Consider the following 17,500-nt stretch of genomic DNA (forward strand, 5'->3'; position numbering starts at 1 on the left):
GTGAATCGCTTCTTTTTAGGTGGTTGTAGAATTTAACGGCTCTTTTCTGGATTTTGATAATTAGTGGGTATCGGCCTAATTCTGCTCTGCATGCATTATTTGGTGTTCTACGTTGTACACGGAGGATATTTTTTGCAGAATTCTGCGTGCAGAGTCTCAATTTGGTGTTTGTCCCATTTTGTGAAGTCTTGGTTGGTGAGCGGACCCCAGACCTCACAACCATAAAGGGCAATGGGCTCTATGACTGATTCAAGTATTTTTAGCCAAATCCTAATTGGTATTTTGAAATTTATGTTTCTTTTGATGGCATAGAATGCCCTTCTTGCCTTGTCTCTCAGATCGTTCACAGCTTTGTGGAAGTTACCTGTGGCGCTGATGTTTAGGCCAAGGTATGTATAGTTTTTTGTGTGCTCTAGAGCAACAGTGTCTAGATGGAATTTGTATTTGTGGTCCTGGTGACTGGACCTTTTTTGGAACACCATTATTTTGGTCTTACTGAGATTTACTGTCAGGGCCCAGGTCTGACAGAATCTGTGCATAAGATCTAGGTGCTGCTGTAGGCCCTCCTTGGTTGGTGACAGAAGCACCAGATCATCGGCAAACAGCAGACATTTGACTTCGGATTCTAGCAGGGGGAGGCCGGGTGCTGCAGACTTTTCTAGTGCCCGTGCCAATTCGTTGATATATATGTTGAAGAGGGTGGGGCTTAAGCTGCATCCCTGTCTAACCCCACGACCCTGTGTGAAGAAATGTTCGTGTTTTTTGCCAATTTTAACTGCACACTTGTTGTTTGTGTACATAGATTTTATAATGTCGTATGTTTTACCCCCAACACCACTTTCCATCAGTTTGTATAGCAGACCCTCATGCCAGATTGAGTCAAAGGCTTTTTTGAAATCAACAAAGCATGAGAAGACTTTGCCTTTGTTTTGGTTTGTTTGGTTGTCAATTAGGGTGTGCAGGGTGAATACATGGTCTGTTGTACGGTAATTTGGTAAAAAGCCAATTTGACATTTGCTCAGTACATTGTTTTCATTGAGGAAATGTACGAGTCTGCTGTTAATAATAATGCAGAGGATTTTCCCAAGGTTACTGTTGACACATATTCCACGGTAGTTATTGGGGTCAAATTTGTCTCCACTTTTGTGGATTGGGGTGATCAGTCCTTGGTTCCAAATATTGGGGAAGATGCCAGAGCTAAGTATGATGTTAAAGAGTTTTAGTATAGCCAATTGGAATTTGTTGTCTGTATATTTGATCATTTCATTGAGGATACCATCAACACCACAGGCCTTTTTGGGTTGGGTTTTTTTTATTTTGTCCTGTAACTCATTCAATGTAATTGGAGAATCCAGTGGGTTCTGGTAGTCTTTAATAGTTGATTCTCTCTCTCTCTCTCTCTCTCTCTCTCTCTCTCTCTCTCTCTCTCTCTCTCTCTCTCTCTCTCTCTCTCTCTCTCTCTCTCTCTCTCTCTCTCTCTCTCTCCCCCCCTCTCTCTCTCTCAATTCAGTTCTATTCTAAAGGCTTTATTGGAGTAGGAAACATGGAAGTGGAAGAGACAAGAAACGAAAGGGAAATAAATAATAAGAAATGAACAGTAAATATTACACAAGTTCAAAAAGAATATAAACATTTCAAACGTTTTATTATTGGCTATGTACAGTGTTGTAACAATGTGCAAGTAGTTGAAGTATGAAAGGGAAAATAAATAAACAGATAAATATATGGTGATATTTACATTGTTGTTTGTTCTCCACTGGTTGCCTTTTTCTTGTGGCAACAGATCACAAATCTTGCTGCTGTGATGGCACACTGTGTTATTTCACCCAGTAGATAGGGGAGTTTATCAAGATTGGATTTGTTTTCAAATTCTTTGTGGATCTGTGTAATCTGAGGGAAATACAGTCTGTGTCTCTAATATGGTGGTACATTTGGCAGGAGGTTAGGAAGTGCAGCTCGGTTTCCACCTTGTGGGCAGTGTGCACATAGCCTGTCTTATCTTGAGAGCCAGATATGCCGATGGTGGCATCTCTCAATAGCAAGGCTATGCTTACTAAGTCTGTATATATTTAAAACGTTCCTTTAATTTTTGGGCACTCACAGTGGTCAGGTATTCTGCCACTGTGTACTCTCTGTTTAGGGCCAAATAGCATTCTAGTTTCCTCTGTTTTTTGTAGATTTGTTTTAGATCAGCTTTTAATATTGCACATAGACTTTGGCTTCCATCAATGTAATTGTCCGCATCATTTCCAATCCCCCTATATATTTTCCTTTATTATTGTCCCCGAAACCTACCATCCCTCCCCTAATTGGAGTACACTAATGGACAACAACTCTAAGGCTTCTGCTTCCAGCGTATACATACTATATGAACACAGTAAACTCAGCAAAGAAAGAAACGTCCCTTTTTCAGGATCCTGTCTTTCAAAGTAAATTCGCAAAATTCCAAATAACTTCACAGATCTTCATTGTAAAGGGTTTAAACACTGTTCCACATGCTTGTTCAGTGAACCATGAACAATTAATGAACATGCACCTGTGGAACGGTCGTTAAGACGCAGCTTACAGACAGTAGACAATTAAAGTCTTACTTTACTTAGGACACTAAAGAGGCCTTTCTACTGACTCTGAAAAACACCAAAAGAAAGATGCCCAGGGTCCCTGCTCATCTGCGTGAACGTGCCTTAGGCATGCTGCAAGGAGGCATGAGTACTGCAGATGTGGCCAGGGCAATAAATTGCAATCTCCGTACCGTGAGACACCTAAGACAGCGCTACAGGGAGACAGGGTGGACAGCTGTGTAACACCTGTAACAACACCTGCACAGGATCGGTACATTCAAACATCACACCTGCGGGACAGGTACAGGATGGCAACAACAACTGCTCGGGTTACACCAGGAATGCACAATCCCTCCATCAGTGCTCAGACTGTCCGGAGTAGGCTGAGAGAGGCTGGACTGAGGGCTTGTAGGCCTATTGTAAGGCAAGTCCTCACCAGACATCACTGGCAACAATGTCGCCTATGGGCACAAACCAACCGTCATTGGACCAGACAGGACTGGCAAAATGTGCTCTTCACTGACTAGTCACCGTTTTGTCTCACCAGGGGTGATGGTCGGATTCGCGTTTATCGTTGAAGAAATGAGCGTAACACTGATGCCTGTACTCTGGAGTGGGATCAATTTGGAGGTGGAGGGTCTGTCATAGTCTGGGGCGGTGTGTCACAGCATCATCGGACTGAGCTTGTTGTCATTGCAGGCAATCTCAACTCTGTGCATTACAGGGAAGACATCCTCCTCCCTCATGTGGTACCCTTCCTGCAGGCTCATCCTAGCATGACCCTCCAGCATGACAATGCCACCAGCCATACTGCTCGTTCTGTGAATGATTTCCTGCAAGACAGGAATGTCAGTGTTCTGCTATGGCCAGCGAAGAGCCCGGATCTCAATCCCATTGAGCACGTCTGGGACCTGTTGGATCGGAGGGTGAGGGGAGAAATGTCCGGGAACTTGCAGGTGCCTTGGTGGAAGAGTGGGGTCACATCTCACAGCAAGAACTGGAAAATATGGTGCAGTCCATGAAGAGGAGATGCACTGCAGTACTTAATGCAGCTGGTGGCCACACCAGATACAAACTGTTACTTTTGATTTTGACCCTCCCCTTTGTTCAGGGACACATTATTCAATTTCTGTTAGTCACATGTGTGTGGAACTTGTTCTGTTTATGTCTCAGTTGTTGAATCTTGTTATGTTCATACAAATATTTACACATGTTAAGTTTGCTGAAAATAAACGCAGTTGACAGTGAGAGGATGTTTATTTTTTTGCTGAGTTTATATTTTACAATAGTTATCTTTTGTTTGTTTTTATTCCTATCCCTCTTGTTGATTCTTTCAAATGTGTAAAGTAATTCTCTGTTAGTTTTCTCATGATTTGATAGGGTCTAATTGCGTTGCTGTCCTGGGGCTCTGTGTGGTCTGTTTGTGTTTGTAAACAGAGTCCCCATATAAGCTGGCTGACGAGACTTTTCTCCAGGTCCATCTCTCTCTCTCTCAAATCAATTCAAAAGGCTTTATTGGCATGGAATGTGTTACCACATACATTGTGTCATGACCCTGGCCTGGGGGTAGTTTTATGACAGTCATAAATACCTCTCCCCCTTTTTCCTCTCTCTACCCTACTGATGTGACTATTGAAATCCCTTGGTTAACATAGAGATTCTGGGAACATCAGAAGGTGGGGGGAAATGAACCATATTTTGGTAATCCAACCAGTTGAACATATGCGTTGGTACTTAATGAATATGATGTCAGTTCGGTTGTCATCTGAGACATTCTCATCAATGATAGGATGACATAAACAGTGTAAAATCTACACATTATAGTTATCAGATTCACATGGAATTGCTGTGAAATTTAAATGTTTGAATATGAAATTATTTGTGAGGTGATGAAATGTGATTTTATCTTCTAAAATGTGAGAATTGGGTTTTCATGAGTGAATTATGCCCGACTCATTGGCCCGCCCAAGTGAAGAGACATTGGTTATAAACTATGAAACACGCCCTCCTCTCCCTTCCTATATAAAGCCTTGACGACAATATAACTTGCTGTTCCGGGTACATTAGGATGATGATCCGATGTCAGGTCAGAAGGATTCAGATAATAACTACAGAACGAAGCCAACCTCAGCGTGAGCTTGGTTGCGAATGATATGAACTTTGAACTCTTATTCGCTACAGAAGTTATACCTCCTAGCCGTTGAGTTAGCAGCGGCCGCTGTAAACATGGGCTAGGAAAGGACAGACAGAGTATCCCGTCTACCACACAACAACGAAACTAAACATTTCCCGTTCACCACCAGAGACAACTCCAAAGGACAAAGGACTCTGTTGGGCAACACGGCCTTCCATCTACCACCAACCTATTGAAACGCAGCTCAGAGTAAATATTTATTGCATTTTCCTTTTCCAAATGGGCGGTAACTTAGAATGCATAAGATTCTGTATTTACAATAGAGTAGCTGCCTACGGCCCGATAGAGACATCGCTTCTCCCTTTGTTCTTCAGTCTTCCCGCTCTTTCACTCAAACCCAGAACCCTTTTCTTTGTGTAACCAGCTGTCATATCTGTTCCGTTCGCTAGGGACGTTTTCCTTCATGACATAATTTGCAATCAAGGTATGATTCATTCTGTGTATATGTAATTCTGTGTGATTAGTTAGGTATTTAGTAAATCAATTGTTGCTGGGCAACACGGACTTTCAACTCCCTCCAATGATTTTCTATGGGGTTGAGATCTGGAGACTGGCTAGGCCACTCCAGGACCTTGAAATGCTTCTTATGAAGCCACCCCTTCGTTGCCCGGGCGGTGTGTTTGGGATCATTGTCATGCTGAAAGACCCAGCCACGTTTCATCTTCAATGCCCTTGCTGATGGAAGGAGGTTTTCACTCAAAATCTCATGATACATGGCCCCATTCATTCTTTCCTTTACACGGATCAGTTGTCCTGGTCCCTTTGCAGAAAAATAGCCAAAAGCATGATGTTTCCACCCCCATGCTTCACAGTAGGTATGGTGTTCTTTGGATGCAACTCAGCATTCTTTGTCCTCCAAACACGACGAGTTGAGTTTTTACCAAAAAGTTATATTTTGGTTTCATCTGACCATATGACATTCTCCCAATCTTCTTCTGGATCATCCAAATGCTCTCTAGCAAACTTCAGACGGGACTGGACATGTACTGGCTTAAGCAGGGGGACACGTCTGGCACTGCAGGATTTGAGTCCCTGGCGGCGTAGTGTGTTACTGATGGTAGGCTTTGTTACTTTGGTCCCAGCTCTCTGCAGGTCATTCACTAGGTCCCCCTGTGTGGTTCTGGGATTTTTGCTCACCGTTCTTGTGATCATTTTGACCCCACGGGGTGAGATCTTGCGTGGAGCCCCAGATCGAGGGAGATTATCAGTGGTCTTGTATGTCTTCCATTTCCTAATGATTGCTCCCACAGTTGATTTATTCAAACCAAGCTGCTTACCTATTGCAGATTCAGTCTTCCCAGCCTGGTGCAGGTCTACAATTTTGTTTGTGGTGTCCTTTGAGAGCTCTTTGGTCTTGGCAATAGTGGAGTTTGAAGTGTGACTGTTTGAGGTTGTGGACAGGTGTATTTTATACTGATAACAAGTTCAAACAGGTGCCATTAATACAGATAACGAGTGGAGGACAGAGGAGCCTCTTAAAGAAGAAGTTACAGGTCTGTGAGAGCCAGAATTCTGACCAAATACTTATTTTCCACCATAATTTGCAAATAAATTCATTAAAAATCCTACAATGTGATTTTCTGGATTATTTTTTCTCATTTTGTCTGTCATAGTTGAAGTGTACATATGATGAAAATTACAGGCCTCTCTCATATTTTTAAGTGGGAGAACTAGCACAAACGACTACCGCCCCGTAGCACTCACATCCGTCATCATGAAGTGCTTTGAGAGACTAGTCAAGGACCATATCACCTCCACCCTACCTGACACCCTAGACCCACTCCAATTTGCTTACCGCCCAAATAGGTCTACAGACGATGCAATCTCAACCACACTGCACACTGCCCTAACCCATCTGGACAAGAGGAATACCTATGTGAGAATGCTGTTCATCGACTACAGCTCGGCATTCAACACCATAGTACCCTCCAAGCTCGTCATCAAGCTCGAGACCCTGGGTCTCGACCCCGCCCTGTGCAACTGGGTACTGGACTTCCTGACGGGCCGCCCCCAGGTGGTGAGGGTAGGCAACAACATCTCCTCCCCGCTGATCCTCAACACTGGGGCCCCACAAGGTTGCGTTCTGAGCCCTCTCCTGTACTCCCTGTTCACCCACGACTGCGTGGCCACGCACGCCTCCAACTCAATCATCAAGTTTGCGGACGACACAACAGTGGTAGGCTTGATTACCAACAACGATGAGACGGCCTACAGGGAGGAGGTGAGGGCCCTCGGAGTGTGGTGTCAGGAAAACAACCTCACACTCAACGTCAACAAAACTAAGGAGATGATTGTGGACTTCAGGAAACAGCAGAGGGAACACCCCCCTATCCACATCGATGGAACAGTAGTGGAGAGGGTAGCAAGTTTTAAGTTCCTCGGCATACACATCACAGACAAACTGAATTGGTCCACTCACACAGACAGCATCGTGAAGAAGGCGCAGCAGCGCCTCTTCAACCTCAGGAGGCTGAAGAAATTCGGCTTGTCACCAAAAGCACTCACAAACTTCTACAGATGCACAATTGAGAGCATCCTGGCGGGCTGTATCACCGCCTGGTATGGCAACTGCACCGCCCTCAACCGTAAGGCTCTCCAGAGGGTAGTGAGGTCTGCACAACGCATCACCGGGGGCAAACTACCTGCCCTCCAGGACACCTACACCACCCGATGTCACAGGAAGGCCATAAAGATCATCAAGGACATCAACCACCCGAGCCACTGCCTGTTCACCCCGCTATCATCCAGAAGGCGAGGTCAGTACAGGTGCATCAAAGCTGGGACCGAGAGACTGAAAAACAGCTTCTATCTCAAGGCCATCAGACTGTTAAACAGCCACCACTAACACTGAGTGGCTGCTGCCAACACACTGACACTGACTCAACTCCAGCCACTTTAATAATGGGAATTGATGGGAAATGATGTAAATATATCACTAGCCACTTTAAACAATGCTACCTTATATAAATGTTACTTACCCTACATTATTCATCTCATATGCATACGTATATACTGTACTCTAAATCATTGACGGTATCCTTATGTAATACATGTATCACTAGCCACTTTATACTATACTATGCCACTTTGTTTACATACTCATCTCATTTGTACATACTGTACCCGATACCATCTACTGTATCTTGCCTATGCTGCTCTGTACCATCACTCATTCATATATCCTTATGTACATATTCTTTATCCCCTTACACTGTGTACAAGACAGTAGTTTTGGAATTGTTAGTTAGATTACTTGTTATTACTGCATTGTCGGAACTAGAAGCACAAGCATTTCGCTACACTCGCATTAACATCTGCTAACCATGTGTATGTGACAAATAAAATTTGATTTGATTTGATTTGATTTGACTAAATACTTTTTTGCCCCACTGTATATCTCTTTTAGCTTTGTGTGGAAACTGAATGCTGGGAGTGTATGTGCAGCTGATATTGACACCATTCTCTCTCCATTAACCCAATGAGACTCATCTCATAACACTGGCAATTAACGATTTTTCTTATTGTGACCAGTGGACTAGAGTTGAGAATATCTGTTTTTGTGTTATGCTTGTCACTTGTGTAAGTACTGCCTTTGGCCTTTTCTGTGAAAGTTCCATTAAATATCTCGCTCGCAGCATTTCACTGACAACAAGACATGAACATCCGCACAATGATGAAATAAATAAATATGTGAGATAATAAGCAGAGTGCTCAATGAGTGACATGAAACAGCTTTTCATATTCAGGCAAAGAGAGCGATGTTTCTGCAGTGGTGTCAGCCAGTCAAGACAAGTGTTGCTTGTCTCACAGTTGAGAGGAGGGAATAAAGAGAGCGATGTTTCTGCAGTGGTGTCAGCCAGTCAAGACAAGTGTTGCTTGTCTCACAGTTGAGAGGAGGGAATGAAGAGAGCGATGTTTCTGCAGTGGTGTCAGCCAGTCAAGACAAGTGTTGCTTGTCTCACAGTTGAGAGGAGGGAATGAAGAGAGCGATGTTTCTGCAGTGGTGTCAGCCAGTCAAGACAAGTGTTGCTTGTCTCACAGTTGAGAGGAGGGAATGAAGAGAGCGATGTTTCTGCAGTGGTGTCAGCCAGTCAAGACAAGTGTTGCTTGTCTCACAGTTGAGAGGAGGGAATGAAGAGGGTGATGTATTTGTGAAGGGGGAGAGGAGAAAAATAGAAAAAGGGAGAGAGAAAAGAAAGAGAAGAGCAGAAGATATCCCTCCAGACAGAGGCAGAGAGTAAACAGAATCTTAGCTCTCGGACAGCCTGTGATTTTCACTCATCATATCACTGGCCCCTCTCAGCATGCAGTGTGTGTGTGTGTGTGTGTGTGTGTGTGTGTGTGTGTGTGTGTGTGTTTGTGTGTGTGTGTGTGTGTGTGTGTGTGTGTGTGTGTGTGTGTGTGTGTGTGTGTGTGTGTGTGTGTGTGTGTGTGTTTTAAACTGCAGCTATCCTCTCTCTCCTGTCATAACTGCATAGATGTGTGATCCCTTCAGAATAGTTGAGTTATTGTTTTGGCTGAAGGAATAGAGAGAATAACTTTTAAAAGGTCATAAAGACTACCTATGGCTATCCAAAACAACATGCCAAGGGCATACTCAGATCTCTGTATTCATTGAGTGTGTTGTCTCTGTCAGGATGAGTCAAAAGCCTGACCATTTATTCATAGACAACAAGACAACAAGCTGAGAGGGTTCTAAAAGCACTTAAAAAATAAGATGTTTTGTTGTCACGTACACCAGATAGGTGTGGTAAAATGTGTTGTTTTACTGGGTTAGCCATCGTAGTACGGCACCACTGGAACAAATTAGGGTGCCTTGCTGAAGGCACATTGGCAGATTTTTTACCTTGTCAGCTCAGGTATTCGAACCAGCAACCTTTCCGTTACTGGCCCAATGCTATAACTGTTAGGCTACCTGCCGCCAAGGCTAGACTACCTCTAGTAGAGTACAGTGTGTGTGTGTTTGTGTGTGGCAATAAAGACGGAAGGTGATTTTCCATTCACACTCTTTCTAGTCCTTACACCTCTCCCTCATATGATGAGTCCTCTCCTCTACAGCTCCTCTTTCTAAATGAGTCACTATGTTAAGTAGCTCTATGGTGCTTCCACAATGAGAAGACATTTACATAAGTTGTTCTCAGTAGAAGCTTACCTAATCTGCCGGTGCATGAACAGTGATTGCGGCTAGAACACAAACCCAGACCAATCCCTATGCACTCCCAGGCACCTTGAAAAGAATTGCACTGGAATGGATAGCGTTTTTTTTGCGTTGATCTTAACGTTTTTTGTACATAATGTTCCGGCTATTGTTTCCGCCGTTGTTTCGCATTGTTTCCTTTTCAGAACAGCGATCACTAACCTCAATTTGGATTAAAATGTCTTCTTCAAGGAGTCGGCGACGCAGGACATACTGCTCACCCCGGACCAGTCCCTAATTGCATAGACTCGGAAGAGAAAGTGACGGTGGAAAAGAGGCCTACGTGCGGGGACCCTGACGAAACCATATCGGCGAGTAGATAACCCACCTCAATCCTCCGTGCTACTGGCAAATGTACAATCACTGGAGAACAAATTGGACAAGCTCAGTTTGACACTATCCTATCAACGAGACCTGAATAATTGTAATACCCTTTTGTTTCTCGGAGTCATGGCTGAACAAGGACATGAATAACATACATTTTTTCTATGCATCGGCAGGAGGGAACGGCAGCTTCAGGTAAGCTCAAAGGGGGGGGTGTATGTCTCTTTATTAACACAGCTGGCACATGATCTCAAATATAAAGGAAGTGTCGAGGTTCTACTCACCCGAGTTAGAATACCTCGTAATAAGCTATAGACCATACTATTAACCAAGAGTTTTCATCTATATTTTTCATAGATGTCTATTTACCACTACAAATCAATGCTGGCTCTAAGACTGCACTCAACAAGCTGTATAGGGCAATAAGCTAACAAGAAAATGCTCATCCAGAGGTGGCCATGACTGTTTTGCTAGCACAGACTGGAATATGTTCCAGGATTCATCCGATGGCATTGAGGAGTTGACCACATCAATCACCAGCTTCATTAATAAGTGCATTGACAATGTCGTTCCCACAGTAACCGTATGTACATATCCCAACTAGAAGCCATGGATTACAAGCAACATCTGCACATGAGCTAAAGGCTAGAGCTGCCGCTTTCAAGGAGCATGACACTAATCCAAACGCTTATAAGAAATCCCACTAGGACCTCCGACGTCAAACAGGCAAAGCATCAATACAGGACTAAGATTGAATCGTACTACACCGGCTCTGATGCTCGTCGGATGTGACAGGGCTTGCAAACTATCACAGATTTTATTTAAGCTTTATTTTGACAGGGAAAACATATTGAGACAGGTCTCTTTTCCAAATGTTCCCTGTGTAATCGAATATAAGTATACACATTATACACACAAAAAATAAATATATATATATATATATATATATACATATATATATATATACACAGTGGGGCAAAAAAGTATTTAGTCAGCCACCAATTGTGCAAGTTCTCCCACTTAAAAAGATGAGAGAGGCCTCATTTTTCATCATAGGTACACTTCAACTATGACAGACACTTCAACTACACTTCAATTATGACAGACACAATTAGAAAAATAATCCAGAAAATCACATTGTAGGATTTTTTATGAATTTATTTGCAAATTATGGTGGAAAATAAGTATTTGGTCAATAACAAGTTTATCTCAAAACTTTGTTATATACCCTTTGTTGGCACTGACAGATGTCAAACATTTTCTGTAAGTCTTCACAAGGTTTTCACACACTGTTGCTGGTATTTTGGCCCATTCCTCCATGCAGATCTCCTCTAGAGCAGTGATGTTTTGGGGCTGTTGCTGGGCAACACAGACTTTCAACTCCCTCCAAAGATTTTCTATGGGGTTGAGATCTGGAGACTGGCTAGGCCACTCCAGGACCTTGAAATGCTTCTTACGAAGCCACTCCTTCGTTGCCCGGGCGGTGTGTTTGGGATCATTGTCATGCTGAAAGACCCAGCCACGTTTCCTCTTCAATGCCCTTGCTGATGGAAGGAGGTTTTCACTCAAAATCTCACGATACATGGCCCCATTCATTCTTTCCTTTACACGGATCAGTCGTCCTGGTCCATTTGCAGAAAAACAGCTCCAAAGCATGATGTTTCCACCTCCATGCTTCACAGTAGGTATGGTGTTCTTTGGATGCAACTCAGCATTATTTGTCCTCCAAACACGACGAGTTGAGTTTTTACCAAAAAGTTATATTTTGGTTTCATCTGACCATATGACATTCTCCCAATGTTCTTCTGGATCATCCAAATGCTCTCTAGCAAACTTCAGACGAGCCTGGACATGTACTGGCTTAAGCAGGGGGACACGTCTGGCACTGCAGGATTTGAGTCCCTGGTGGCGTAGTGTGTTACTGATGGTAGGCTTTGTTACTTTGGTCCCAGCTCTCTACAGGTCATTCACTAGATCCCCCCGTGTGGTTCTGGGATTTTTGCTCACCGTTCTTGTGATCATTTTGACCCCATGAGGTGAGATCTTGCGTGGAGCCCCAGATCGAGGGAGATTATCAGTGGTCTTGTATGTCTTCCATTTCCTAATAATTGCTCCCACAGTTGATTTCTTCAAACCAAGCTGCTTACCTATTGCAGATTCAGTCTTCCCAGCCTGGTGCAGGTCTACAATTTTGTTTCTGGTGTCCTTTGACAGCTCTTTGGTCTTGGCCATAGTGGAGTTTGGTGTGTGACTGTCTGAGGTTGTGGACAGGTGTCTTTTATACTGATAACAAGTTCAAACAGGTGCCATTAATACAGGTAACGAATGGAGGACAGAGGAGCCTCTTAAAGAAGAAGTTACAGGTCTGTGAAAGCCAGAAATATTGCTTGTTTGTAGGTCACCAAATACCTACAAGTGGAGTGGAGTTTAGACCAAAAAGGTATATTTTTGTCTCATCAGACCACATGACCTTCTCCCATTCCTCCTCTGGATCATCCAGATGGTCATTGGCAAACTTTAGACGGGCCTGGGCATGCGCTGGCTTGAGCAGGGGGACCTTGCGTGCGCTGCAGGATTTTAATCCATGACGGCGTGACGGCGTAGTGTGTTACTAATGGTTTTCTTTGAGACTGTGGTGCAGTTAATACAGGTAATGAGTGGAGAACAGGAGGGCTTCTTAAAATAAAAACGAACAGGTCTGTGAGAGCCAGAATTCTTACTGGTTGGTAGGTGATCAAATACTTATTTCAATAAAATGCAAAATAATTACTTAAAAATCATACAATGTGATTTTCTGGATATTTGTTTTAGATTCCATCTCACAGTTGAAGTGTACCTATGATAAAAATTGCAGACCTCTACATGCTTTGTAAGTAGGAAAACCTGCAAAATCGGCAGTGTATCAAATACTTGTTCTCCCCACTGTATATATATATATATATATATATATATATATATATATATATATATATATAAAATAAGTGACGAGGTTAAAAACTGAGTAGTTGCAGCTGCACTTTGAAAAATGTCACCGTATTCAAGGACAGATAAAAAAGGTTAATTGAATAATCTGCTTCCCATTGTTTAGAGAAAGTCACAATCTGTTTCTGTAGAAAACGACAACTTTAAATCTTAGCTTCTTAACCAGCTCATCTCTGTTTTCTAAACGTCAAATCCACATCAATCCAAATGCCTAAGTATTTATATGCAGGAACACGTTATATTGGAGAATCATCTAATGAGTGAACATGTAGTTCATCTGAAACATTCTTACAAGAGTTTGAAATAAAAAATTATTTTGTTTTGCCTGTATTAAGCACACGTTTTAAATCAGCAAGGGATTCCTGTATAGGTATTACATCTTACTGTAATTTTGACACAGAACAACAGTCAGGGCAATAGGATACATAATAATATAATCTGCATATAAATGAAGTTGACCATTTTTAACAGATTGACCAATAGTGTTTATATAAATAGTGAAGAGAACCGATCCTGAAATCATCCCCTGTTGTACACCTTTATCTACTTCAAGAAATTCAGACTTAACCTCATCAATCATGATGGCTTGAGTTCTGTCACTAAGATAATCGTGAAACCATGAGCAGGCATCAGTGTACTGTATCCAGCGTGTTTCTCTTTCCCATGTATGATTACATCAGATGCTATCTATTGTCTCTCTGTTTTATAACAGTGTAAGGCATTACCTCACCATACACTGTGCTTAATACAAATACACAGACAATAGCATACACAGACGTTGACACAGCCACACACGCTAACATGAATGGATCCCTGGGGACCCTGGTGTTTCAGTTGAAGCTGTTTGAAGCTGAGTGCTTTCTTGGCAGGAGGGGAATCCATTGTTTCAGTGAGAGGAGGGAATGAGAGCATGCCTCTCCCTGGAATGTCCTGGTCAGGGTGTCTGCAGGGTAGTGTGTGCTCCAGGCCCTGCTCCACTCCGGATGACCAGAGGAAGCATGCTGTCTGACTCCAGGCTCACAGAGGCTAATGAGACAGTCTACCTCAGAGGAGACACACCTAACTATGACAGCTTTGAAGTGATTTGTGAAGCACCTATGTAGTGCTTATGGAGCTCTATAAAGCCTCGATAAGTTGTTTTTAGTAAAGCTACCCTGGAAGAGGAGTAACTGCAATGAATGTATGTTTATGAGTTGACTGTATATATGTGTGCACAATCAGGCACGGAATGGATTTTCAACCCTCCCCATCTCTTACAGAGTTGTCAGTTTAATGAAAACGGGAGAATGGGAGAGCAGGTGTGATCAGCACCGATTTGGCGGTACTGTAGGTATAGGTAGCTAGCAAAAGAGACTTTAGAATTCTATGTCAGTCAGTTGGGGCAAGTTGGTGGGGTTGCCATGGGAACAGAGCATTGAGAAAATTGTCCATTGTGGCAAACCAAGGAGGGAGAGAGAGGGGAGAGAGGAGCGAAAGCGAGAGAAAGGTAGCTGTCACTCCTAAGGCTGGCAGTGACAATATGGGTCAGCGACAGACACATGTAATAGAGTTCTGACTATGAGAGAGAGAGAGAGAGAGAGAGAGACACCACATACTGCATACACATGTAGAAACACACACACAACTGTTTAACCACCATCTCTGTGATTTCAGCATCTTATCTGTCTCTGAGGGATACATGCTGTTTCTCAAGCGGGGTCTTTGATGTCGCTATGGTGACTCTCTCCAACTCCTCCATCCAGCCTCTTATCTTCCCCTGACAGACCCCATAGAGGGCAATTAACTAGACACTCAGAGACCCAGTCTGAGCAGCGTTACAAAAGCCAAGCCATTTGACTGCCATCTGTGCATCATCATCCCCCAGGTCCCCTGACACCCACACTGCCTGGTGGTGTGAGACTGTCCTATTAACTAACTGTTAGGAGGGATGAAGGGAAGAACAGGGAGATGGAGAGAGGGAGGGAGGGGGGACGTTTTATTGGGCTATGGAGGAGGAAGTGAAGAAGAAGTTGGAAGAAGAGTTGAAAGAGAGGAAGTTTAAGAGAGAGGAGGATGAAGGAGAAAATTAGGAGAAAGAGGAGAAGGGCTTGTACAGGCCAGATAGTTTAACCTCATTGAGTAGTGGGCAATAAAACCACACCTCTCATAGATAACAATATAACCACACCTCTCATAGAAAGCAATATAACCACACCTCTCATAGATAAAACATCTGCTGTGTGTGCCCTCTAACGGACCTTACAGATAACAAACACACCTCTATCTGCTGCCACACACACACAAGCCTGCGCACACACAACACACACACTGAGAAATATTATCTTAAAGTGCCTGATATGCTGCTGCCATGGCAACAAGGGGATTAATTGTCCCTCAATGAGAATATTGAGGATGTTGGAATGTTTCATTAACTCACACAGGCGCAACTTCAACGTGCATTTCTAGTACCTCTGTTTGGCTATTGCACCTCCTGCTTTCCCATTCCCTAATGGTACACAGATGTGTGTGTGTGGGATTCACATCTGGCCCCTGCATATGTTCACAATGTGAGAGGAAACCACTGTAATATACTGTACTCTATACACTACACACACACACACACCCCATTATGTGATGGAGAAATGAGTGTGTAAAATCCTACTGCAGGCTGCTACACATGTTGCAACCATCTGCACAGTGCTGTGTACCATACGTACATGTAAACGAGGCTTCTCATCATGAGTGTTTTACTTGCAAACTTTCTACCAGGTGAAACGCTGTCCGCAATAAAAACAATGCTGCTAACTCCATGTACATTTTAGTCCTTTAGCAGACCCTCTTATCCAGAGCGACTTCCTACATTTTCGCACTTGTCCCCCTGTGTGAATCAAACCCTCAACCGTGGTTTTACAAGCACCTTGCTCTACCAACTGAGCCACACATGTTACTCTGTACACTAATACAGCCGACAGTCCTGTTACACAGCTGACAGTCTAATTTACTGTAGCAAGGCTTTGGTTGACAAGCTAACAGACAGACAGACAGACAGACAGACAGACAGACAGACAGACAGACAGACAGACAGACAGACAGAAACCCTGAATGCTCTTCTCAATGTCTTCCTTTCCCTCAAGGCTTGAGGTATCAGTGAGGGGTGATTTAAGGGATACCTGTGTGTGTGTTGTGTGTTTCTATCCAAACATGTGTCAACTGTCAAAACAAGTATTGCAAGTTTCAGGTCTCTACCAATTGACATACAATCAGAGTTGTTGTGTACCAAGCATGTATCCAACAGAAATAGTGAAAGGTTATGTTAGTTCACTACATGGCAGCCAATGGTTAATATCAGTCCTGTTCTTTACTGCACCATAGTCAAATCAAATCAAATTTTATTTGTCACATACACATGGTTAGCAGATGTTAATGTGAGTGTAGCGAAATGCTTGTGCTTCTAGTTCCGACAATGCAGTAATAACCAACAAGTAATCTAGCTAACAATTCCAAAACTACTACCTTATAGACACAAGTGTAAGGGGATAAAGAATATGTACATAAAGATATATGAATGAGTGATGGTACAGAGCGGCATAGGCAAGATACAGTAGATGGTATTGAGTGCAGTATTTACATATGAGATGAGTAGGTAAACAAAGTGGCATAGATTAAAGTGGCTAGTGATACATGTATTACATAAAGATGCAATAGATGATATAGAGTACAGTATATACGTATACATATGAGATGAATAATGTAGGGTAAGTAACATTATATAAGGTAGCATTGTTTAAAGTGGCTAGTGATATATTTTACATCATTTCCCATCAATTCCCATTATTAAAGTGGCTGGAGTTGAGTCAGTGTGTTGGCAGCAGCCACTCAATGTTAGTGGTGGCTGTTTAACAGTCTGATGGCCTTGAGATAGAAGCTGTTTTTCAGTCTCTCGGTCCCAGCTTTGATGCACCTGTACTGACCTCGCCTTCTGGATGATAGCGGGGTGAACTGGCAGTGGCTCGGGTGGTCTAGTCTGAAGTATCTGTATAGAAATGCATACTGGCATGTCTCACATTCCTGTAGTGGACATGTCCCGATCTGTAGCACATGGTACCTAATGTCTCTGAGCGATAACAATCAATGTCTGTGATAACGTGAATCACATGAAATCACTCTGCATTGAAAACACTTACAGTGGAGGCTGGTGGGAGGAGCTATAGGAGGACAGGCTCATTGTAATGGCTGGAATGAAATTCATGGAATGGAGTCAAA

General features: G+C 43.0%; 1 protein-coding gene across 5 annotated transcripts in view; it reads left to right on the plus strand.

Moving 5' to 3' along the window:
• The window catches only part of LOC139408492 (disabled homolog 2-interacting protein-like), a 342,336-nt gene that overhangs the window by 146,892 nt on the left and 177,944 nt on the right, over window positions 1-17,500 (plus strand). The gene's annotated exons all lie outside the window — the stretch shown is intronic.

Source organism: Oncorhynchus clarkii, chromosome 5, assembly GCF_045791955.1.
Source record: "Oncorhynchus clarkii lewisi isolate Uvic-CL-2024 chromosome 5, UVic_Ocla_1.0, whole genome shotgun sequence".
NCBI classification, from domain to species: domain Eukaryota; kingdom Metazoa; phylum Chordata; class Actinopteri; order Salmoniformes; family Salmonidae; genus Oncorhynchus; species Oncorhynchus clarkii.